General features: G+C 39.5%; 1 long non-coding RNA gene and 1 pseudogene across 3 annotated transcripts; one reads left to right on the top strand and one right to left on the bottom strand.

Moving 5' to 3' along the window:
* The first annotated feature begins 1,492 nt into the window (after nucleotides 1-1,492).
* LOC132512793 (calpain small subunit 1-like) lies at nucleotides 1,493-2,129 on the top strand (annotated as a pseudogene).
* A 3,200-nt stretch (nucleotides 2,130-5,329) lies between these two features.
* Nucleotides 5,330-25,419, bottom strand: LOC132512605 (uncharacterized). Of its 3 annotated transcripts, none has more exons than XR_009538238.1 (6): nucleotides 23,878-25,419; nucleotides 20,831-21,029; nucleotides 19,725-19,896; nucleotides 18,881-18,958; nucleotides 7,386-7,537; nucleotides 5,330-6,676 (listed from the first exon to the last, which is right to left on the bottom strand). It is a non-coding gene; the product is annotated as an uncharacterized LOC132512605 (long non-coding RNA). The 3 variants fall into 3 exon arrangements; XR_009538236.1 differs by having other exon boundaries at nucleotides 20,831-20,946; nucleotides 23,878-25,415; XR_009538237.1 differs by lacking the exon at nucleotides 20,831-21,029 and having other exon boundaries at nucleotides 23,878-25,416.
* Nucleotides 25,420-25,993: the final 574 nt, after the last annotated feature.

Below are 25,993 nucleotides of genomic sequence, written 5' to 3'. Positions count from 1 at the left end.
ACACTGGGATTAAAACTGAAAATCTTTCATCACCTTTCTGAATATTGGGACAATATGGTGTTCAATTGTAATCCATATGTTTAGCATTTTTAAGGTCAGGTTTCCTCCGGGTTTCATGAGCCATCAGGGAACCTCTTCTTTTAGTTGTGTAAGCCAAGGTGACTCTGTAATGAACCAGGGTACAAGCCTAGTTTTTACACACTTTTCATGATCTCTCTCCACGATCAGAGAAGGATCTCTCTGGTCTGAGTCTGCCTGACATTGATGGCATGTGTGGGCAGGTCTGCTGTACGCCTGCCTGGTCTGCAATTCTAGGTGATGCTGGGGTTTTAGAGGAAGAACGGATCATACTCTGACCCTCTCTGAGTTCAGAAACAAAACAGAAATAGACACCAGAAGGATCAAGGTGGGGAACACTGAGAGTGGCAAAGAATGGTTCCCCGCCAAAAGGAATTGTCAGCGGAAGTTTTCCTTTAGCTCAGGTTAGATTTCAAAAGACATTTCTCTAAGCGAAAGTTAATATTAAATTGGAGTTCAGAGAGTAAACTAAATTTTTTAAACACTGTAATCTGAAGCCATCTCTTTAGGGTAGCAAAGTTGAAATCCATATGCTAGCAGATGATCTTTGACTTAAAACAATTTTAAAGAACCGACATCACACTTTTTAATACTCCTTGTTATTATTAGCTCTATTCAAAAACACGTTTCTCACAGGTTCTTTGCACACTGTTAAATGTGCAACAAAGGTAGACGCATTTATTTTTAAGTGAGGAGAATTTTCAAGGACCTTAGGCCTCACTGTTCAGTTTGTACAATAAGTGGGTGGGACATTATATGGATGACCCGGCATTCATGGGTCACGCTGAAGAATAAATCCCTTAGAATTAATTCCTATCTTTTTTCTTGAATTTTGGTACCTGGCTGTTTTTTGCAGTGGCATCTTCCGTCTTTTATCCCAGTTTACAGTTCTATTTTGCCCCCATATCCACGTCCGGTATTCACCACAAAGTTGTTGAAGAAGTTATTATTGAACAAATCATTGTTGAATCAAAGAATTTTCTACCATAAAGCAGCAAATTAAACACTATGTCTAAGTTATTGGCATACGGAAAGATGAAAACCCACAGGCCTCGTAAAAGAACCTTTAGGCAGCAAATTTTTTACTGGCTTAATTTTTTTTACCTTTGAAGTTTCCTTTCTTCTTTTTTCTGGAGATAACTGGAGTTTGTTGCTTAATTTTCTAGAGTTTTCTCAAACAGCCTTCCCCCGAAGTCCAACGCTAGGGAGGCCGCACAGGTGAGCAGACCGGCGAGCGTGTGATTGAGGCGTAATCTTGAGTCACAGCCACGGTCCTGGTTAACTCGTTCTTGAACGAGCGGGAGGGGGAAGGGGGAAGAAGGGGGCACCCTGGTTGGAGTCAGGGGGAGACGGTGGCTGGGGTGGGGAGGGTGGTACAGAGGACAGCAGGGCCAAAGGCAGAGGTGCTGGCGGAATGGCCAGCCGCAGCGCGGCCGGCGTTTCCCGACCGGCGTTTCCCGGCCGGGTTACTAGCGTCGCCCATGAGGCGCCTGCGCGTTACACCCAGAGCCCCGCCCCACGCATCCGTTACGCCATCATCCGGGCCAATCAGAGTGAGGAGGTCCGGCAGTGCCGGAGAGTCTTTGCCCAGCTGGCTAGAGAGTCAGTGCCACAGAATTCACGAACATTCTCAACCAAGTCGTGACCCGACCTCCCGGTCTGAAGACTGACGGTTTTAGCATTGAATCCTGTTGCATCATGGTGACCGTGGTAGTGACACGACCAGCAAGCTGGGCTTCGAGGAATTCTAGTGCTTGTGGAGCAACATCAAAATGTGGCAAACAGTTTGACGTTGACCGTTCAGGGACCATGGGCAGCGGTGAACTCCCCAGGAACCTTTGAGGCAGCAGGGTTCCGCCTGAATGAGCATCTCTACGACAGGATCATCGGACGCTACTCAGATGGGGGAGGGAACACGGATGTTGACAGCTTCATCAGCTGTCTGGTCAGACTCGTCAGATTTCTGGGCCTTCAAACCTCTTGACAGACGTGGCACCGGACAAATCCAGGTGGACAGCCAGGAGTGGCTGCAGCTGACCATGTATTCCTGAATGGGGGCCCCAGACCTGCCCCCTCGTCGCCTCGCCGCAGGACTCACCTTGGACTCTTCCGTCTCTCCCAGGGCTGAGGCTGATGGCAGTCATACCTTCACGGGCCTTTCAGTTCTCCCAGCCCTTGGCATCCAGCTTCTCAGCCAACAGCCAGGGCCCAACAAGCTTCACCACGCCCTGCCCGAAGGGTGACCCCAGGCCAGCACACCCAATCTCACACCCACTGCGTGACCCCTCTCCCGCACCAGTGCCATGTCCAACACTTGCGTTGCTTCCACATCCCAAGGGCCCTTCTCTCAGTTCTGGGAGGATCAGTCCAGTCCCTACACACCCTGGCATACCCATTCAGTTACCACCCGGAGAGCCCGAATTCCAGGCCATAACAGGCCCATATGCCCCAGTGCCTTTGTCTGTATTCTGCTCCCAGCCTGCCAGGCCCAAAAGGACAAAAATGTACCCCAGTGGCTGCTCTCTCTGAAAAAAAACCAGCCCAACAACTTTTCGCAGTCACTATAAACTCATGCATACCTCAAAGCCTTTTTGAAGAACTAACATACAGCTCAAGATTTTAACACTGCTATTTTGTGCTACAATTCAGATTTACTTAGTTAGCTCAGGAAAGTTCCCTCAGTACAGAAATCCATAGTCTTCCCCCCCGCCTTTTTTTTTTTTTTTTTTTGCTGTACGCGGGCCTCTCACTGTTGTGGCCTCTCCAGTTGCGGAGCACAGGCTCCGGACGCGCAGGCTCAGCGGCCATGGCTCACGGGCGCAGCCGCTCCGCGGCATGTGGGATCTTCCCGGACCGGGGCACAAACCCGTGTCCCCTGCATCTGCAGGCGGACTCTCAACCACTGCGCCACCAGGGAAGCCCCTACCCCCCTTTTTATCTTGGGAAGTGATGGAACAGTGTAGAAGTTGAAGGATCTGTAACAAACGGGGTATTTGATCAGGTACTACCTAAGGACTAAGTACCCAGGGTTTTTGTTTTGTTTTTCATGTTGTATCATATCACCCAAAGAAGGAAGAGAACTTTGAACACTCTTCCTGAGAATAATTAATGATTGATTTGCTATGCTTGGAATGTGTAATGCATTGAGTTCCAGAGGACGTGCCTATCCTTACCAGTGGGCAGGAGAAAATGTACAAATCTTTCTGAAGAAAATATCTCTGATTGGATATCCTGCTAATGATCATGAGAGTGCTGTTTTGGATTTAAAGCTTGTTCTGCAACTCAACCCTAAACAGAAATTCTATTTTAATAAACAGGCAAAGACTAAGAAAAAACTACCTTATCAAGTGTGTGTTTGTAAAAACTCCACATCGCTTCCTTTGCAGGAATAGTCTTTGGCAGTAATTCTCATTCTGTCTCTGATGTTCATTAGATTGTATAACCTTGGATGAATCAATAGCCTGTAAAATAACTCAAAAAGTTGTTTTCAAGATTATATAAATGTAAAGATGTCAGACATTTAAGCATCATGTCTTGAATAGCAAAGCTATTCATTAAATACTAATTTTCTTTCTCTTCTCTTTTCTCCATATGTAGCATTTAAAACTTATTTTGTACACCACTTGGAATTTTATGTAAGCTTTGAGAAAATGCACTTTAATATCTGTGCTTTAGCAACATTGTGAAAGAATTTACCCCAGTTACAGGCCCCATTTACATGGTGAACAAAAGTATATAACATTGTGTGCAAATCAGGGCCAAACCTCTTTTGCAGGTCTTGAGACTAGTTAAGTATTCCCCACACTGAAACACTGCACGTTGGCCTGCTTCACCTGATCGAAGTGATGAGAGGTTAAAATCAGTGTGCAGAGCGCTTTAAAAATCTTGGGCAATCTTGAGCATCAAAAGAAAATCATTATCTGTTTTACCTTCCTTCTAATAGCATACTTAAGAATGAAAGTACATTTGGATGAAATCCAACCGAAAGAAAGTCCCCTCTGAAATGAGGATTCTGCCATTTCGAAGACTGTTGTGTGTATACTCAGCGGGATATTGTGCCATAAGCTTGGCATGAAAAATTGAAGTGAATAATGGGTAAAAGAAAAAGTATTCTTCAAGTTTAAAAAAATATTTTTCTGGGCAAAAAGGAAAGTGATTGTGAAATTTGAAGTTCTAATCATTCTGGCTAAAGGAGAACACATTTAAAGGGCTACGTTGGGACCAACATAAATGTGTCTTTGTTTGGGGTCAGGGTTTAATGCATAAAGGCCTTCAAAAGAACAACACCTAAAACTGTGAGGCATTCCCCACTCCTTCAGACTGGTCCACCAGGCAAGAATCCATCAGTGTGTCGGAGTCATTGAAAAGAAAAGGCTTAAAAAAAAAGAAGAGGCTTATCCCAGATGTGATGGTTAGGGATGACACTCAGTTGCCTCCACAATATTTATTTCCAACCATTTCCTTCATTACTTACAGAAACTGCCTCCTACCAGGAAGAGTGAAAACATCTGAAATTTGCATTCCAGCCTCCCTTTGGGCTAGTGCATGGGCGTGTGACCCAATTCTGGCCAATGTGTTTGAACGGGAAGTATTCTGGAGATAGAAAGCCCTTAGAAATGTTTTCCTTTCCCTTCAGTTAAGAAGGTACATGTATAGGGACTTCCCTGGCAGTCCAGTAGTTAGGACTCCACCTGTTTCCACTGCAGGGGGCATGGGTTTGATCCCTGGTCGGGGAACTAAGGTCCCACAAACCACATGGCATGGCCAAAAAAAAAAAAAATATATATATATATATATATATATACTGTTTTTCCTTTTCCCCTCTAATGTCCTGAAGATGAAAGCCAACACACCTAGGATGTCCCAGCAGAAAGAAGATGGAAACACCTGGGTCCTTGATGGCTTCATCTCAGCTCCAGACCTCTTGTTAAGTCAATCCATAAATTCCCTTATTGTTTGAACTATTTTAATTGAGGTATACTTTACTCACAGCCTAAAGCATTTCAGTTGACATAGTTCTTGTCGAAGGTTGAAAAAGTACTCCAATCAAGGCTGATAAAGCTTGAAAAAAAAAAGCAAGAGACTCCCCATGTGGTATGACCGAAAAACTACTGAAACACACATCCCCTACCACTTCCCATTCTTTATCTAAAATTCCCACCAGTAGAGGCTTGGTGATGTAAGTTCATCACATGAACAAACTTTGACTTCCTTTATGTGTCAGGTTGTCAGATAAATATTTGGGACATACTCATGTTAAAAATGTATTTATCATTTATTTGAAATCCAAATTTAACTGAACATCCTGTGTTTTTATTTGCTAAATCTGGCAACCTTAACTACGTGTCACATCCTGTGGTAAGCTCTGGGTTTAAAACACCATTACCCATTTCAAGGAACTCATCTCTTTCGAAGACTGTAGGTGATTCTTCTGTGCACACTGGCTAGACACACGTGATTCTTCTGTGCACACACGCCTAAGAAACTCTCTGGTTCAACTCTACATTCTACAGACCAGGAAGCTGAAGCCCTAAGAGGTCACATGATTTGCCCAAAGGCACACAGCTGCTCCAGGGCAAAGGTGGAAATGGGTCCCACATTTCAGGGTTCTTTCCAGTGTACCTCTTTCCTGTGGCCCCTTCACCCCTGCTCCTGAAGCCTTTTTGTTTTAGGATGAAACGGGAGGCTAATATTGTTTGACTTGGTGGAGAGAGGGAGACTTATAATATAAATAATCTAATTTCCTTTGATGAGGAAGACAATTGCATTTTAGTCACTTTCTTTTTTTCTTCTTCTTTTCTTTGTTGGCCGTGTTTGCGCGGCATGCAGGATCTTAATTCCCTGACTAGGGATAGAACCCGCACCCCCTGCCGTGAAAGCACACAGTCTTAACCACTGGACCGCCAGGGAAGTCCCCTTGGTCACTTTCTTACATGGAAGAGTATTTTGAATAAGAGGAGAAATACACAATTGTGGAGCAAGAAAATTGTCTCCAAATCTACAGAAATACTTTCTTGAAAAGAAAATTTTCCAAATATTCTTTCATATAGGTAATATACATCTACACATATCTGTCGTGTGCACAGGTGTCATATGTACAGTTATATGTCATATATATAGCTAATTACAATAGATCATATAGGTGATATATAACTCAAAGCCACATCAAGACTTGTTGTAATTTGCAAATATCAATAAGGAAGGCTTTCCTTTATTACCCAGGTATCCTTAGCTAATGTTTTGGTCGAGATTGCCAAGTACCCAGCCTCTGTAAGTGATGAACATGGTGACTCTCCAGTTGGGAAGTCATTATTCCTTCTGAAAATAGGCAGCATGGAATAAAGCTCTCTGGGTAGGCTGCTATATTATCACATTTCCTACTCATAGATCATCAGGGCGGAAGACTCAGAGTTTTTTCTAGAAACCTTTTACATCTAATCCAATTCTTTCATTGTGCGCTAGTCCAAATCATGGGATTCTGTCAGTGGAGAAGATGGAGACCACATTAAGTCAATTCTCTGTAGAAGATCTTAAATCTAGCATAGGTTGCTTGTAAATCTTCTTTTCTCATGTTTCTTATAAGCCAAATCCAATTATCCTAAATGCAAAGAATAAGGCAAATTTCACATTAAGAAACAATCTCAGAACATATACCTAGACTATTGGGCTGTATTAATAAAAACAAAAACAAACAAACAAAGAAAACTGAAATTCCAGAATAAATAGGATAAATTCAGTGGATCCTTGGAATTCCTTATAACGCACGTGACTCAAAATCTCAATTCTTTAGATATAGACATCCTCAATTAGTCTATGCAATTATCATGTATTAAGTCTTTTCAAGGTCTATCAAGTTGACTCTCCAAGTTGTGCATTCTTTCTCATGGAATGTCCACACATGACCATATCACAAATAACAGCTCTCTGTCTCAAGCTACCTTACCTCAGGCAGGGAAGGTCTTTGTGAAAACCAAAAGAAGCTCCTGTTTGAAAAAAGAGATTGCGCACTGCAGCTTCAATCTTCCCAATTATTCAGCTTTTTAAGAGTTCTCCCTTGCCCTACCTCCAAGCTACTGACATTTTGGCTGTTTCCAAAATTCAAATCTATTCTCCAAAGACAAGAGCCCACATTCATCTCATTGCATGCATTCTGTTATGCTTGTTGTTTTTGTTAAATGAATCACATTACCTTATAGTCTCACCTTGTGTAGATGAGAACATTATTCCATGATAAGAATTTCTGTAATGGAAATGTTAAAAGTATACCCTTGAGACTTCGACCTCCAGTATAGTGGATTCTGTCTTACCTGCTTGGACATGTTGTATTGAATTGAGGTCACAGTTATGCAAATAACATTCCAGAGATTTTTCTCCCACTGAAATAAAGGGGGCTGTTCAACCTTCTCTCTCTCCCATTGGTTAGGAACTCTGACTCCTGGACCTAGAGAGCTCTCCAGTCCTAGAATGAAGCTATTGTTAATCAAGTGACTTCTGTGAGGGCCTCAATCCTCTCTCCCACCTCCCTGCACCATTGCCTCTTAGTCAGCATGACTCAACACTTGACTAAGAATGTTCTACTTGAACTTTGATTGATTTCAGAAGAGTGGCGTGTCTTAAATGTTGACCATTTACTGATTCACTGTGAAGACAGAATTCCTGAAAACCGTGAAATAAAGTTTGAAGCCAAAAATGGGACCCAAGAAAACTGTATAAACATATTTTCTTAGAATCCTTGACATCTATGAACTTTTCTGTCAGATCTCAGCTCTAGATATTGGATTACTATGCACTAGTAAGTCTTTGGGAGTATTTCTTCTTCTTCTTTCCTAAAACTCCCTGGCCATTAGAAATTGGTCTCTTCCTTATCAAGCCTATCTATGTATATAAATTATGAAATAATTGTTGATGAAAAGTCTACTATTTCATAGTTGTAAAGAGATCCCTAGTAGGCAATCATCTCAAACATTCCAAGTAGGACTGAGGACCAGACACAAGCTGTACTTACAGCTGATGTTATACATGTGTGTATTGGGGACAGTATTTCCAGGCATGATTCCGGCACCCACAGACCACTGTATTTCACTCTGAGCAGTGTGAGCTGCCAACTTGGGAGTGTTCTTTCTTTCTCAAGAGATTAAAGAGAGAGAGAGGTGTTTCGTTCTTTAAAATACTATGAGAGTGAGTGCAGGTATCCTCCAATTTTCAAAAGTTCTCTCTAAGCCACTTTGCTTTTACGAAAAACCTGCATTAGTACCTATTTTATCTAACAGAAAGAAATCTGAAGAGGATTTTCGCTTTTATGATAAAAGGTAAAAAGCAAAAATAGCATTCAGCGTTTGCTTTTTGGGGTTTTTTTAAATTAACTTTTTTAAAATTTTGGCTGCATTGGGTCTTCCTTGCTGGGCTTTCTCTACTGTGGGCTTTCTCTACTTGTGGCAAGCGGGGGCTACTCTTCGTTGTGGGCTGTACTTAAAAAACAAAAACAAAAAAACAAACAAAACCCCCTGAAATTCCAGAATAATTTCAGGGCTCTTATTGCGGTGGCTTCTCTTGTTGCGGAGCATGGGCTCTAGGCGCGTGGGCTTCAGTAGTTGTGTCGTGCGGGCTCAGTAGTTGTGGCGCACGGGCTTAGTTGCTCTGTGGCACGTGGGATCTTCCTGGACCAAGGATCGAAGCTACGTGTCCCCTGCATTGGCAAGCGGATTCTCAACTACTGCGCCACCAGGGAAGACCCCAGCGTCTGTTTTGCATTGAGACTTAGTAGAGGCATCTGTGCACCCAGAATAGGGAGAATGGCCCCGTCAAGCTCCTTCCCCAGAACCACACTCAGGATCTCAGCAAGCGGCCGCCATAGCTTTGAACTGTGTCTGTGAGCATCTGTGCTTTATCTCCATTTATTTTGTGCCTCCATTAGCAAGATGTGTCCAAAGGTAGTTGCTTCTTTGCTTTACAGCATCGTGGCTCGTGAAAGGGTCCATAGGAACTCTACTTTCTGATAGCTGGGGAAACCTGTGAAGGTGTACTGGAGGAAGTGGAGATGCATGGAGGGGATAAATGAGATGATAGGAAAGCAGAATAAACCAGAAAAGCCAGTGTTTGTTTAGCGTCAGTAAATGCTACTATGAGTGTCCCCAACAAAGAAGTCCTAGCTTTAAGTTCAGTTACTTCCTGTCATGATAGTTAATATGAATTAAAATAAGAATTAATAATCATTCGAATATTTGTTCTTATTACTACCTAAATTCCATCCATCTAAGTGTTCCGTTGCCAAAAGCAACCCCAAAGAGATGACAGGAGAAGCAGCCCTCTCTGAGTTAAACCTAAAATTATTTCCTCATTGTCATCCTACCCACTTCCTTTTGAAGCCAAGTTATCTAAACTCTTTTGGAATTCATTTATCTCACAAAGTGTTTAGGCAATTCAGTTGAGAACAAAAATATGTTTGGTTTTTTTTTGATAGAATTTCTCACTGACTTTTTGTTTCTAAGAGTGTATCCTTTCCATTTGCTTTAGTGTAATTATTTTCCTTATGGAGGTGATTGTTTTGAAATGAGGGCTAAATAACATTGTCTCTAGATATTATTGCTACCTTTAGCTGATATTCAGACAAGGAGGACAAACAGCTTTCTCAAAGATAGTGCTGTTATTATCACTAACTTCCATTTACTAATATCTTTCTTTAACTAATTAGTATTTAACTGGTGAATAAATGCCTCATTAAAACAATTCTGATAGGCTCATAATGCCATCTAGTGGTCAACGTTCAAAATATCATCCCACGGGCCATTTTCTTTCTACCCATCAAAATACGGTCTTTATTCTTGAAGAAGTAGCTCCAGCTACTAACCAAGAACTATTGGTCGGTATCCCTGGACCCTCACACGAAGCCATGAAAGCATTTCTAACATTGATGCAGTCTTAGGGAAAATTAACTTATCATCCTGTGTGCCTTGGGCTCCTAACCCATTTGGTGCGTGGAGCCACTGCCACGAGAAAAAAGGAGAGTTGCACGAAGTGGTAATTCAATGCACTAGTGCATCCTCATTAACGGCATGCTAGGTAAGGATACAAGTATAATCACTCAGTTCTCTTGAATACCTGAAGTAATAAATGATATCTGTACAACATTTTTTTTCTTTTTTTTTTACTGTATAAGAATTTTACAATTTTACCTAATCCTAACACCTACTTTGTGACTAGGATGGAAGTACTTATATTGCACTTGAGGGAACTAAAGTTAATGAACATTAAGTGACTTGATCAGTCAGGCACCTACAAAATGCTCAAACTCAATCACGGGATTTCAAAATCTCAGTGACTTGAGCCACCAGCACATGAAAAGGCTGATAATTCAGGACAAAGGAGACCTTTTCTCAGAAATGCAGAAGACTGAATATATGCTTATCTATTAATGTGATTTACTACTTTAGAATGTATATAAGGAAAAATATATGGTTATCTCAATAGATGCTTCGAAAGCATTTGATACAATTCAACTCCCATTCTTGATAATAGCAGAAGTCTCAATAGATAGTAAAAGGATGCCACCATAGCTTGATAAAGATTACATAAAAGAATCCTATCACAGCCCTCACATATAATAGTGAAACCTTATAACTGTTTTCTAAATCTTGGCTTTTGAGTTTTGAGGATTTGGAAAAATACAATCAGAGCAATTTTTTTCCCTGAAGTGGGAGAATAAAAGCATCAAAGAAATAAGGTAAACAAGTTACATATCCATTGAGACAGAGCCTCTCACCATGCCAGAGAGGAAGCAGAGAGGAGAAGAGAAATAATAGAAGCTCTAGCAACATTTGAGGAATCCAGTGCCAGTGACCCTGGACTGCTCTCCATGGACCTTCCCAGGTAAGGGTTCTAAGACAAGGCCCCAGAACTCCCCCTGCTGCAAGAGGATTCAGAAGCACTTGAGGAGCAGTGCTTGGGTGGTGAAGGGCCTTCTGCAGCCCCACCTGGTTTCCTACTGCAGCCCAAGGGGAGTTTGGGAACAGTGGGATAATTTTAAATCTGCTTTTGCGGGATGCAGGAATAGCTAAGAAAGACACAGATCTGGAGAGGCCTCTCTGTCACTGACAGTGATCCTTCTGAATAAGGATCAGATGGAACTATGGATGTCTCAGGATGGAGACCCCCGATGGTTCCCCATAATGTAGTACCTGGCATTCCCTGAAGAACCTACAGACAATCCAGGAAAAAGTGTCAAGGAGACGTGGAATTAAAAAAGAATATGCTTGTGCCGTAAGAAAAATTAGACCAATTAAGTTCAGTTATAGAAAAATTACATTGTACATGCATAGTTTATGGAGTGAGACTCATACTTGGTACTCATACATGTAAATGAACATGCAAATGAATAGATAAATCTCTGGAAAGACAAATGACCAGAGAGTAACAGAGGCAGGGCTGTCTCACATAATTGTGCAGGTACCATTCCCATTTTTATTCCATGTTATCTTATATTAATGAGAAATAGTATAATATAGAGGTTAAGAGTTCTAGCTCTGGAGACATTCTGGGCAAATTACCTCACCTCTGTGTACCCTGCTTTCCTTAAGCAAAATGAAGATAATAACATAAGCTACCTCATAGAGTTGTTTCAAGAATTGAAGAAGTACATGTAAATTTTTTTAAATGCCTGACATAGAGTAAGTGCTCAACAATGTTAACCTTTATTATTTTGCATTTTGATGAAAATATATTTGAATGTTACTTATGTAAATTTTAATATGAAGTGATTTTATAATAAAACTGAAAAAAATGTAACAACCCAAAGTAGAATATTGAAGATACCAATTCAGATTCAAAGTAATATTTAGATGGTATCAAATAGATAGCCAGCCCTTACATTAAGAAGATAGGAGTATAACAATGATGATGTTCGATTTGCAGAGGTTAGAGAGAATTTTAAGAAGATCTGAATTTGGATTGAGTCTGGAAGATTACAAATGAGCTCTCTGTAAACTCTGCCTGCTTGGGACCCTCGTGTCAGTGTCTGTGGGTGGGTTGCTTTGTAAGGGCTCCTGGTGGCTTTCTTCTGTGTCTGTGTTCTCCCTTTCTCTCTCTCTCTCTCTCTCTTTCTCCAGGGGACATGCCTCCTATTTCATTTAACAACCTTCCTAAACTGGGCACGTGATAAGTGGGAAGGCCTTCATGAGTTACTTCAAACCTAATGAAATAATGTGGAATTTTGACCTTTTGAAATGATGTTTTAGCCTAATAAATCTTTACACCCTGATTCTCATTCCTTCTGATTCTCTGGCTTTCTATGCTGGTTTAGAAGATAGTCAGGTTCCCAGGACCTTGCTTTCTTTTGCTATTAGAGGTGATAACTTCAAGGTTATTCTGTTGTAATTATTCCAAAGTGGGAAAGCCTGAACAATAACCTCTAGTAAGGAGTGATGCAACAAGCCTCACACAGATGGCAGGGCTCACAAATTAAAATTATGTACAGAAAGGGAATGTTTGAATATAATTCTCTGTTCCTTGGGAAGAACAAAAAGAACCCACATAAAGTTACTCACATGGTTATGTTTGGAAAACATAAACCAAGCCAACTGGACACTATGCAGCTGCTTTAGTATCTAATATTGTATATAATATTATTTTAGTACATTAATAATGCTTGTTTATCGTAAAAAACTTTTTGTTTAGAAAATACAACTGAGAAAAAGTAATAGGAACCATAATATGACCACTGTTAATGTATATTTTTCCAGACATTTTCTTATGCATAATTTTGCAAAAGAAAATGAAATTATATACAATTTATACACATACAATTTTATAGTCTCCTTTTTAGGCTGCTTTTACTTCAGATATGGTGAAGACTTTTCACACTTTATTATTTTTTAAAACTGTAGTGCATTCTATTAACCCTCTAAATAAATCTCCCCTTTCTAATAAATATTCAATTATTTCCAGGTTTGCATCCATATACAAAACACTGCATTACACATCTTTGTTCACACTTGTTAAAATATGTGCTTAAGATAGAGTCTTTAAAATTGGGATTACTGAGTCAATGGGACACACATTTTTCTAACCTTTCTATTACCTAGAAAGGTTATACCAGTCTAAACTGCTGACAACACTGTCTGAGAGTAATTTCGTTGCTTTAGGAGCTTCTCTATGTAGAAATTATGTGTACTTCTTTGTGCCGCTTCCAAGATCTTGTCTGCTGGGATTCTGGCAGTGATACCAGAGTGAGTCAGTGATTCTTACTCTTGTGCATAAACCCAACCACCTATGAGTTTCCTCTCTTCCTTTCATTCTAAGAACAGACAACTTCAGCAAACTCCTAGCCTATGGAGAATCTCTAAGTGAAGTAGTGATCTGAGTCCAAAGATGGCCACCAGCAATTCGTCCTCTCATTCTGTGCACTTGCCTCACCTACGATACAAAGGCGGAGTCTCTTTCTCCTGCTCTTGTATCTGGGATAATCTTGTGACTTGCTTTGACCAATAGAATACGATAGAAGTACCATCATGACAGCTCTGGACCTAGGCTTTCAGACACTTGGCATCTTATACCTACTTTCTTAGAGCCTTTTTCACCACCATGTAGAGAGACCTGGCCTTCCTGATGGAGAAAGAAGGAGATATTGTAGCCTTGTGGACATCCCAGTTTTCCCTACCAAGACCCCAGACACATGGGCAAAGCTGTCTTTTATATTCCAGTGCTGGCCAAGCTCTCCTCTGAAATCAGCCTCATGTGTGATCCTCAGCAGACACCATGTAGATGAGGAAAACCGTCCAACTGAGCCTAGCCAAGCACAGAATTATAAGAAATAAGATAATATTGTTATTTTTAACCACTATGTTTTGGAGTGGTCGTTACACAGCAATAGGTAATTGAAACACCAGCCATCTGTAGTTTTTAAAGGCTAAGGACATGGCTTTCATGCACAGCTGTGGAAAAGACTGCTACCAGCCTCCTACCTTACTATATATTCCTTATTATTTTCTTAGAGACCTCTTCAGTTTTAGCTGGCTAGATGGCCATCCAGAATAAAAAGTATATTTCTCAGTCTTCCTTGTGTTCAGTGTGGGCAATGTGACTAAGTTCTAGCCAAGAGACATAAGCAGAATTATCAGATGAGACTTCCAAGAAGTTTCTTAGGTGTCTTTAAAGGGAGGGGACATTCTTCTCCTTTCTCCCATTTTTTTTTTCTTTTTTCTGCTGGCTGGAATGCTGAAATAATGACTGAGGCTCAGGCACCCATGTTAGACCCTAAGGCACCGTTAAAATGTTGTAAAACAAAAAATAAAAATAATTTGGCCCTTGATGATGATCCACCTGCCGTGAAAGTTCTGGACTGCCTACATTCTGACTCTTTTTATGAGAGAGAAACAAACTTCTACTTTGTTTCAATCCATTGCAATTCAAGGTTCTCTTGCTGGTTTCCACGTGTTGTCGAAACGAATTCACAGAATTTTCCAAATTTAATGAAAGAAAACAAACAGATCCAAGTATTCCAGAGAATTTAAAAACAAACAAACAAAAACCACCAGAACCAGAACATGTCACAGTAAAAATGCTGAAAATCAAGGATAGAGAGGAAATCTTGAAGGCAGTGAGAGTGAAACATACGTATCAGCAGAATTCCCTTCAGAAACTATGCAAACCAGAAAATGGTAGAGTGACATCTTCAGAGTATTTGAAGAAAAAAATTGTCAACCCAGATTCTCTACCCAATGAATATATCTTTTTAAAATGAATAAAATAAAGACTTCTTCAGACAAACAAAAGCTAAGAGAATTCATTGCCAAAGACTTGCACTGCAAGGGATGTTTAAGGAAGCTTTCTAGTTTGAAGGAATATGATACCAGATGGAAATGTGGTTCTACACAAAGAAGTAAAGATATCTAGATACGGTAAAAAGGAAGATAAATATAGAAGACACGTTTCTTTACTTTTAACCATTTTAAAAGATGATTGTCTAAAGCAAAAGTAGTAGCAATGTATTATGCACTGTGGAGTTTATAACATATATAGAAGTAACATGTATAACAAAGATAGCACAAAGATTTGAGGGAGGAAAGAAAAAGTATACCATTATAAGTTGTTACACTGTATGCAAAGTTGCATAGTATTTGAAAGCAGCCTCTGATAACTTAAGGATGTATATTGGAAATCCCAGAACAGCCACTAAAAAAATAAAACATGAAGTATAATTAATATAAGGTTCCACTATTGTAAATGGGATTGTTTTCCTAAGTTCCTTTTCAGATAGTTCGTTGTTAGTGTACAGAAACACAACTGATTTTTGTATGTTGATTTTGGATCCTGTAACTCTACTGAATTCATTTATTACTTCTAATAGCTTTTTCTTATGGAGTCTTTAGGGTTTTCTATATATAAGATCATGCTGTCTACAAACAGGAACAATTTTACTTCTTCCTTTCCAATTTGGATTCCTTCCCTTCCCTCCCTCCCTCCCTCCCTCCCTCCCTCCCTTCCTTCCTTCCTTTCTTTTTTTTTTGCCTAATTGCTGTGGTACCTGTAGAGTAGATATACTTGCCTTCTTGATCTTAGAGAAAAAACTTTGTCTTTTACTGTGGAGTATAATGTTAGCTGTGGACTTTTCATTTATGGTCTTTATTATGTTGAGGTAATTTCTTTGTTGTTTGTTGAGCAGTTTTATCATAAAAGGGTGTTGAATTTTGTCAAATGTGTTTTCTGCATCTATTGACACAATCATATGCTTTATTCTGTTAATGTGGTATAGCATATTAATCGACTTTCCTAGGTTGAAACATCCTTGGATCCCAGGGATAAATCCCTCTTGGTCATGGTGTATGATCTTTTAATGTGCTGTTAAATTTAGTTTGCTAATATTTTGTTAAGGATTATTGCATCTATATCTATCTATCTATCTATCTATCTATCTATCTATCTATCTATCTATCTATTCATCAAGGATGACCTGTAGTTCTCTTTTCTTGTGGTGTCTTTGTCTGGCTTGCGGGTAATGCTAGCCTCATAAAATGAGTTTGGAAGTGTTCCCTCTTCTTCATATTTCTGAACGAGTTTGAGAAGAACTGGTGTTAGTTCTTTTTTAAATGTTTGGTAGAATTCACCAGTGAAACTATCTGGTCCTGGGCTTTTCTTTGTTGGGAGGTTTTTGATTACTGATTCAATCTCCTACTAGTTATAAGTAAGTTCAGTCTTTCTATTTCTTTATGATTTTGTCTTGGTAGGTTGTATGTTTCTAAGAATTTATCCATTTTTTCCTGGGTTATCCAGTTTGTTGGTATACAATTGTTCATAGTAGTCTCTTACACCTTTTCTTTTTGGGTTGGTTGTAATGTCTCTTCTTTTATTACCAATTTTATTTATTTGAGTCTTCTCTTTTTTTCTTAGTCTAACTCAGGGTTTGTCAATTTTGTTTACTTAAAACTCAATTTCATTGTTTTTTTTCTATTGTTTTTCTATTTTCTATTTTATTTATTTCTGCTCTAATCTTTGTTATTTCTTTCCTTTTACTAACTTTGGACCTAGTTTGTTCTTTTCCTAGTTCCTTGAGTTGTAAAGTTAGGTTGTTTATTTGAGATCATTCCTCTTTTTTAATGCAGGCATTTGAACTTCCATCTTAGTACTGCTTTTGCTGTGTCACACAAGTTTTGGTATGTTGTGCTTTTGTTTTTGTTTGTCTCAAGGTATTTTCTAATTTCCTTTTGATTTCTTCTTCGATCAAATGGCTGTTCAACAGTGCATTGTTTAATTTCTACATATTTGTGAATTTTCCAATGGTCCTTCTGTTACTGATTTCTAGTTTCATACCGTTATGGTCAGAAAACATACTTAGTATGATTACAACCTTTTTAAATTTGTTAAGACTTGTTTTGTGACCTAACATGTGATCTATCCTGGAGAAAGATCCAGGTGCACTTAAGAAGAATGTGTACTCCACTGCTGCTGGGTGGGATGTTCTGTACATCTGTACATGTCTGTTAGGTTCATTTGGTCTATAGTGTTATTTGAGTCCTCTGTTTCCTGTTCTGGGTGTTCTGTTCATTATTGAAAGTGGGGTATTGAAGTCTATTATTATTTTATTGCTCTCTATTTCTCCCTTCAGTTCCGTCAGCATTTGCTTTATATATTTAGATGTTCTTATGTTAGATGCATTTACATTTATAATTGTTATGGCTTCCTGGTGGATTGACACTTTTATCATTATAAAATGTCCTTCTTTGTCTCTTGCAACAGTTTTTAACTTAAAGTCTCCTTTGTCTGATATAAGTATAGCCACCTACACACTCTTTTGGTTACCATTTGCATGGAATATCTTTTTTCATGCCTTCACTGTCAGTTAGTGTGTGTCCTTAAATCTAAAGTGATGTTCTCGTAGTCCGCATATTCTTGGGTCTTATTTTTTTAGCCATTCAGCCACTCTATATATTTTGATGGAACTTTTAACTCATTTACTTTAAAGTAGTTATTGATAGGAAAGGATATACAATTGCCATTTTGTTAGTTGTTTTCTGTTAGTCTTGTTCTTTTTTTCTGTCTCTCCTCTTGTTGTCTTCTTTTTGGTTTTGTCATTTTTTTGTATTGATATGTTTTGATTCTTTTTTCTTTTCTGCAACTTCTATATAGGTATTTTGTATGTGTATGGGGGGGCTTATATAAAATATCTCATAGCTATTACAGTTTATTTTAAGCTGATAACAACTTAAGTTCAATCACATGCAAAACTTCTAAACTTTAATGACTCCTCCCCCCAACACACACACTTTATGTTACTGTTGTCACAATTTACATTTTCTGATTTCTCACCAAGGAAATCTGTCCATAAGCTATTGCTGAATTGTGTTTATGGGAGAAAGGAGGGTCCAGGGCTTCCTACTCAGCCATCTTGCTGATGTTACTGCAACTCAATTCTCATCTTTATGCAAGTATTTATTATTTATTTTCTCCTAACCTGTATAATATGACTATAGTTTTCTTGGAACATTCTGGTATTTAATATAGCACAATACAATTTTTAAGGCAGCATGTTAGCTACTGCAAATACATCTAAATGTGTAAACCCAAACAACTGGAAGGAAAGAAAAGTAGTGAAGTAAGACAATCTGTACATGATATAAATTAAGGAGTCTTGATAACAGATGAAGGCTTGTGAAGGTCCTCTTTAGGTTCTTCAGGGTCTTAGACAGTGATGTGTTGATTACTATTTAACGATCAGTGCTCCAGAATTGGTTGAACAAATCCTGATTTGGAATGTTTGCTGAATCCTGCGGTGTAAATCCTCCCACCTAGGCTGATTCAAACTACCAACATGATGTCATTGAATGAGGAGTTTGGAAGAGATGTGAAGGTATGTGTACAACTCACTCTTAAGAACTAGCAGAAGCCACCTTCAGCACATTTTAACCCCACCGGCCTCTTTTTTTTCATTTTACTCTCTAATTCAACCAAGTAGAAATATATTTCTTTGTGCAAAAGTCTTGCTCTTAATATGTAATCATTACTTAAGTTTTTGTGTATGCATTTACACTGTATATTTTTCTACTTATTAACAATAGACAAAACTTTTTAAAGAACATATAATAGTTTGCAAAATTGAATTCATGTATTAATGTGCATCTAACCTATATTTCTCTAGATGTTTATTTGTCTATATAGGTCATGATAAAAGTTTTATGACAAAAATATTTGGGTATAAAAGGATATTAATTTTAAAATTCTAAAATTCCTCAGAAAATATTTATTAATGCCTATCAGCATATAGTAATCCATGGGATCGAAGGAGAACAGAAAAGAAGGATTCATCTATGCTCACCTTGGGTGAAATTAACATGATCTGAAAGGTGAATCATGGAGAAAATGTTTGTACCATCCTCTGGGCTCCATGTGTATCCTTAACCATATAATGAAAAGTTATTTTAGAATTATCTGTGTCTTTATTCCTCCTCTTCCCCTCCCTATGGTCCTGCTGTAAAACTTAGCAGTATAGCTAAGTAGAGACACATTATTTTTTATTAAAGTTAATTCATAATTTTACTTACAAAAGTAAAGGCAAAATTGAGAAATGAGATGCTAAAGATTACATATTTATACATAAAGTATGAGAATATAGTCGGCTTATAAATTCAGCTGGTGTTAGAGTAAGAAGGGCTAATAAGGAGGAATGAGACTGGGTCATTTGCAGAGACGCGGATGGACCTAGAGACTGTCCTATGAGGGAAGTAAGCGAGACAGAGGAAGACAAGTACCGTATATTAATGCATATATGTGGAGTCTAGAAAAATGCTGCAGATGAACCCGTGTGCAAGGCAGAAACAGAGACAAGACATAGAGAACAAACGTATGGACACCAAGGGGGGAAAGCGGCAGGGGCAGTGGTGCTGGTGGTGGGATGAACTGGGATATTGGGATTGACATGTATACACCAATAGGTATAAAACTGATAACTAATAAGAACCTGCTGTATAAAAAATAAAGTAAAGTAAAAAAAAAAGAAGGGCTAATACATTCCCATTTCTCTCCTGTTAGAGGCACTACCATGGAAATTTTAGAAAAGGATTGCAGTAGTGAAACACACATTGTTCTACTGCAAATGTTCCATGTTGTATTTAAGAAATATGCCATTGTAGGTACCCAGTGTACCAGTGGATCTCTCTTACTGTTTGCTTTCTTTGAAGTTCGTATTAGAGCTTTTGTTTCATTTCATTTTCTGTAGTTGAAGCCTTTGGTGATGTCTGGAGGATTGCACCTGAAGTCATTTTGTAGAAATAAAACTGTCCTGTAGAAGATCTGCTCTTCCTTTTCCTGTTTTAATATTTCCTATCATCTTTCCTGTATTAGGACAAGAAAACATCAGTCCAATGAGGTCAACGGGTATGTTCAAGGTCACAGACCCAAATCAGTAGCACAGTGGTGACTACAAGGCAGTACTTTGGATATTCAGAAAGAAAGGGTTTGCCATCATCCTATCGCTGAACTCGGGGTGAGGTCCCAGTCTAGGTGGGTGAGTGAGTGACTGTGATGGGGCCAAGTATTTTAACATGTTCAGGCCTCAGTTTCCTCATGTATAAAAAGTGGAAAGGACACGGACTACATCATTTGTTTTCAAACTTGGGTGGTGTCTCAGTGACCTCCACCAGAAATGAGGGAAGAAGGAGTTCAAAAGGCTTTACTCCCAATTCAGTCACAGTGGTTCTCCTTTTAACTGTGGTATGTATTGAGGTCATAGATTTTTATTAAAAGAATAATTGCATATACATAAACATCCATGTATGTGTATGTATATATACTGGACCATTATATACCTTAAATTCCATGACAGTTTTTTTTTCTCTATATTTATTGTTGAAATTACGAAGCTTGCTTGCATTTGCTTTTAGAAGGACTTTAAATCCTGCTAATAGTAATAACTTTGATGACTACAGGAGTATAATATAATATTTGATGTGAAAGACAAGGAAAAACAATGTTGGCATGTCAGTGGTAGAAAAAAAAGGCATCATTAACCTATATGTATGTATCGTTATTAAAACCTGCAACAGAAGTGATAACGGAATTTTGAATAAATGACTCAAGGAATTTCCTTCATTTAAAATAAAGCACCCTCCCCCCAAGTAAATAAAATAACATAAAAATAAATAATGTGTGCCAACCACAGCAATCATTGTGTTGCAGCCCTCCTCCATTCCTGTTAAACCCTTTTCAGACCTCATGGCTGTAAGTGGAACATGCAATTGAGGAGAATTTAACTCCCTTTAGAGCTCACCTCTAGCACGATGAAGGAGCAAGGTCCACAGGATTCTTCTTCAAGAGCTAGACAAACCAAGGAACGTTCTCCAGGGTTTTAAATTTATTTCATAGGTTGTTTTCTCCTTTTTCCCTCTGCAAAGGTTTTTGTCAATTTAAAAAGTTACTGTTTCTCTACTGGATTGTATTCAATTTTAATCTTTTGAGACCAACTGTCCCTGTACATGAAACAAAAAAATCTTAACAAAAGCTTTTATGTCTTTCTATATTTAATTTAGTCTATGACAAATTAAAGTGGGACATTTCTTTCTCTACTTGGAATGTTTTCATCTAATACATAGACTATTCGTAGACCTTCTCTGGAATCTTTTTTGCCTTCACTAATGACATTTTATATGCCAGGCAATTCACATTAACGTAAACAGCAGGAATGAATCCCTATGTCATCCATCTCTTAATTATTTTGTTCTGACTACTTAAATCATTCCGGTTACTTATAATACATGTCAGAAGCAATTTTTTAGATCTAGGAAGAAATTAATGGTTAATATTATTATGAGTATACTCTGTAAACCCTGGACACTATTTTAAAGAAAAGAGCCAACAAACACCCTGCAAAAATGTAAAAGACAAAGGCCGCATAGGGTGTTCATATTACTAAAAACATCATTACTCTTACAAAATATACTCTAGGACAATGACTGGGACATTATGATGTAATTGCACCAATAATTAATACTAGGCCACAACAGTGAGAGGCCCGCGTACCACACACACACACACACACACACACACACAAAATTAATACTAAAGTACTCTTGCTGAGATACAAAATTAATTTGGAGACGTCTGGAATCATAGATCTCACATCTAGAAATGAGCTTAGAGTCCATTGAACCAACTCACTGTTATTATAGCTGATTTTACAGCTGAGGAAACTGAAAACCAGAGAGGCAACTTTCAAGGTCATCCAGAAATTTACTGGTAGATCTGGGGCAAGGATCCAGGAATATGTTTTGGCTCAAAAGTACTCATGAAGATGAGCAAGAATGACCCAGGGTTTGTACTACTTAATAGCTGTGGGAGGAAGGGCAGTTTACTTGACCTTTGTGAGCTTTACTTTCCAATCAGAAGAATGGGCGTAATTATCACTGCCTCCCAGTGTTGATGTGAGGATCATTTGAAGTAATTATACAGGAGCGTAACTACTGGAACACTCATACATATTTTGGTATCCAAAATGGAGCTGTTGTTAATGAGCCCTGCAAGAAACCAGAGTATAACGGTGCCCCTACTGGGGAGCACTTTACTTCTGACCAAAATTAAAAATGACGGATATGGATACCCCCTCCGTTCCTCCGGATGCCTTAAAAGCAGGAGATTGGTTCTTACAAATCAATGCTTACTCTAGCTCTGACTCTAACTTTAACAGCTGTTTCATCTCTCCTAAATAGAACTAGCTGTACCACTGAAACCTGAGTATATTCCCTGGGACTGACGGTTTTTTTCCTAAAGCGATAAAGGAGCTTATGGGATAAAGGTTAATTGCTAACTGTGGTGTGCTAATGATACCATATTGATGAAATTACGGCTCACTGATAGAAAAAAGGCTCCCAAAGCACTGGAAGCTGGAGGGAAGTTCTAAACAATAGTTATTGATTTGTTTCTCTGAGGGCCGCTAAGGAGCACAAATGACTCAGAAGAATAAAAATGATCCACAGAGTTTCCATTCTTTTATAATTCATTTCTTTGCTTCCAATGTTCTACTTGCCAATAGCCAATTATAATTTTAATAATTATGTGTCTCAAAATCAGCAGTTGATACCTTGGAGAAAGAAATACTACAAAATAATTTATTCCGTTTCATCTCCTTTGTTGAGAGTGTGTTATAAAGCATAATAATCAGACAACAGATCCTAAACCTCATGGCTTTCAGACAAGTGAAGCACTAAAAGAGTGGTGGATTGAAAGTATTTGAAATCAGTTAACTTTAGAAAATGCCCCACGACCCTTAATTCCCAAGTTAGGCTTTATTCTTGCTTGGATTTGGCCCTAGAATTTATCTCCACAGTTTGTTCCATCTTCCAGTAGATCAACCCCTACTCACTCTCAACACCATTTTCATTATCATTAGCTTATATTGACTGAGCGACTCGAACCAGGCTCTGTTAAATTCTATATGTGTCATTTAATTATCATACCCACCCTAGGAGCTTAGTATTACTGTCTCCATTTGATAGTTGAGGAATCTGGAAGTCAGGGAGGTTGTAAGTTCCCTTAAGTTCACAGAGTTGTGATACCAAGCAGGGCCCTGTGGGGCTCCTGGGCACAAAAGCCTTTCTGCATCCCCCATTTCTTGATTACAGGAGATAAGCTTCGTTCAGCCTCCATAACCTTCCCTCAGTTCCAAGGGGCAGATTTAAACAGTTGCTAATTAGGGAAGGGAGGGGATGCAGAGACAAGGGAGGAACAGTCAAAAGAAACAATAGTGCAGCCTTGGGGCAGGTTCCTGGTTCCCCCTCAAGGGATACACACAACAATATCTTTGAGCTGTTTTGCAGATACTGAAACACCCCCCCCCCCCCCCCGCCGGGTGGGAGAAGTTAACTGTGTGCTGCCCACAAGCACGGAGACCCCAGATGGGTTGGAACCAGAAGGTTGAGGATGCCGACTCCCACTTACCTCACCACCAGCCAATCAGAAGAACGTAGGAGCTGATCATGCCCTCTTTGAACCATTACTATGAAACTTCTCACTACCCTCTCCAAGGGGGGACACACAGTTTTGAGGGCATTGGCCTTCTGTGGCCCCCTCGGCCTGGCAAAGCAATAAAGCTATTCTTTTGTACTTCACCCAAAACTCTGTCTCTGAGATTTAATTTGGTGTCAGGGTACAGAGGCCGGGTTTGGCTTCAGTTGGTGATGTCAGAGCTGGAACAGGACTTCTGCATCCATGCACGTGACCCAGGGCTGCAGTGTGAAAAACATTCTTCCTTTCCTCTTGCCCTCAGCCAGTACTGCAGCAACTAATCTTTTGGGTTCTGATTCACTGCCCTTTCAGCCTCACCTTGTTTTTCTCCATCACCTTATGTCCTCTTGTAGTTCAGGATGGCCATCTGAAACCATGTCATCTCTTCCTCCCCAAGGGGTTATCTAAGTAGGAGATCATAGAGGAGCACAACTCTGTTTACATCATGCATCAATTTTACTCACGTTTATATTGCTACTTTACGTTCACACAAAAACAAAACAAACAAACAAAAAACCCCACACATCTCTCAAAATGATCTCTGCTTGCAGAGACCAAGAGACCTTTCTAGTGAGTTTCCATAGAAACAGTTTCTGAAAGCAAAAAATATGACGCAGTTTTGGCTGTGGAGCTACATGTGTCCTCTTACTTCTTACTGGGGTGTCTGGATCTCTAGGGGCTCTTATACATGCCCTCTTCCTGGAGTTTCGGGTGTCAGTTACTGTCACTCTCCGCTTGCTCCTACTTGTGTCACATAGCAGGTCCTTCAGCATGAAATTAGCAGGAGTGTAATCAGAGGAGATTTGAGACTCCTTTTCTCTGCCTAGCAATGAAGAAGCCCATGTGAGACCCCTAATAACCTTATTTTATTTTGCTGAATTATGAGCTGAACTTCTTTAATTGAATCTTACACTGTTCCCCAATTAAAGAAACCTCTCACTAGCTAAGACTTACTGGTCCCTAAGGCTGTGTACTGGCTTTATTGTGCATTTCTGGGGCATTTCTGGGTATCTTGGGTCACCACTGTACTTCCCCTAAAGCAACATTTCTTAGAAAAATGGGACAGCTGAGGTATTTGTTAGAAAAGCAGACTCCTAGAGCCCACCCAGGCCTACCAAATCAAACGTTGCATTTTTTCCAAGTTCCTCGGGTAATTCTAATGTGACCTAAATTCTGAGATCCTCTGCTCCAAAGATAGCAAGTGGAGAATTGGGGCAAATTCTGTCAGGAAGCGGATGCTCTAAAAGCTCGCTACATCAGCATCACCTGAGAGCTTGTAAGAAACGCAGAAGCTCCATCCCCACCCCAAGCCTAACCAACTAGAATCTGCATTTTAACAAGATCCCTCGTTAAAGTCTGTATCTTAACAAGATCCCTGCACAATAAAAATTGAGAAGCAGTGCTCTAAGAGATTTTTGCCTGAAATTCATTTCTCTTGCTGAAATCCCTTGGATAATTGCCAGTATCTTCCCTTGCCTTTTATGAGTTACTTAGAGCTTTAGGCAAAAGCTGTCTTTCATAAGAGGATTTCAAGAGATGCCAGGTTCCCCAGGGCAGCCCGAGGCACTTCTGTTTTAAGGCAAATTCTCAGAGTTCTGGCTACAAAGAAGATAGCCTCCGGCCATTGCAGACAGGCCTCCAGGAAAGTGAGTTTGCCTGGGGAAGGGCCAAGCAATAACTTCTTTGCCCGACATCCTTGAATCTGGTTGAAGGTTAAAGAGGTAAAGCTCTACTCCTGTGTTTATTTCCCTGTTTAACTCACTGAAAATCTTGAGTAGATTTCAAATATTAATTCCAATTAAAGGGGTCATATATAGGTCTAAGATGTCCACACAGCTTATCCAGGCCTGATTCTCCTGTTAAATTGCAATTTCACTTTATTCTCCAGTGAGATCAGTTATTAACCAACTTGGCCAACTTCTTTTTACTATACCTATTTTCCACGGTGTGGGGGAAATGACTGGTCTTCAGGTCAGAGATTCTTTCTTATGTATTGGTTATATTGTGAGGCCTTGAGCAAATAACTTAAGCTTTCCAGGTTTTTTCCTTTCTTTACTTATGTGGGACTCGAGAGACATTGTTCCAGCTAATGATTAAGAACTCTGCAGACAATAGGGGCTTCTTAGACAATGGGTGAATTTCCAGGATGTCCGGCCCCCTTCCGAGAAGGAGGGAGATAACAAAATGTAAAAAAGGTGTCTGTCAAAGACCAATCAGGCAGCTGGGGACAAGTTCCCTCTCTGGTCCGAGCCTAAGCCGGGACCAATCAGCAGGAGAACACAACCAAATCTATAATTTACATACGGGGAAGTGGGAACCTATAAAACTGACATATTCGCGCCCAAAAAGGTTCCTTCTTCGACCTCCTGCGTGAGGACCAAGGAACCCCGGTGCACCGGCCTTCAATAAACCTCTTGCGTTTTGCATCGACTTC

The sequence above is a fragment of the Lagenorhynchus albirostris genome, chromosome 21 (genome assembly GCF_949774975.1).
Source record: "Lagenorhynchus albirostris chromosome 21, mLagAlb1.1, whole genome shotgun sequence".
NCBI classification, from domain to species: Eukaryota; Metazoa; Chordata; class Mammalia; order Artiodactyla; family Delphinidae; genus Lagenorhynchus; species Lagenorhynchus albirostris.
Note: the sequence above shows the minus strand (reverse complement) of the source record. Positions and strands in the feature narration are given on the sequence as shown.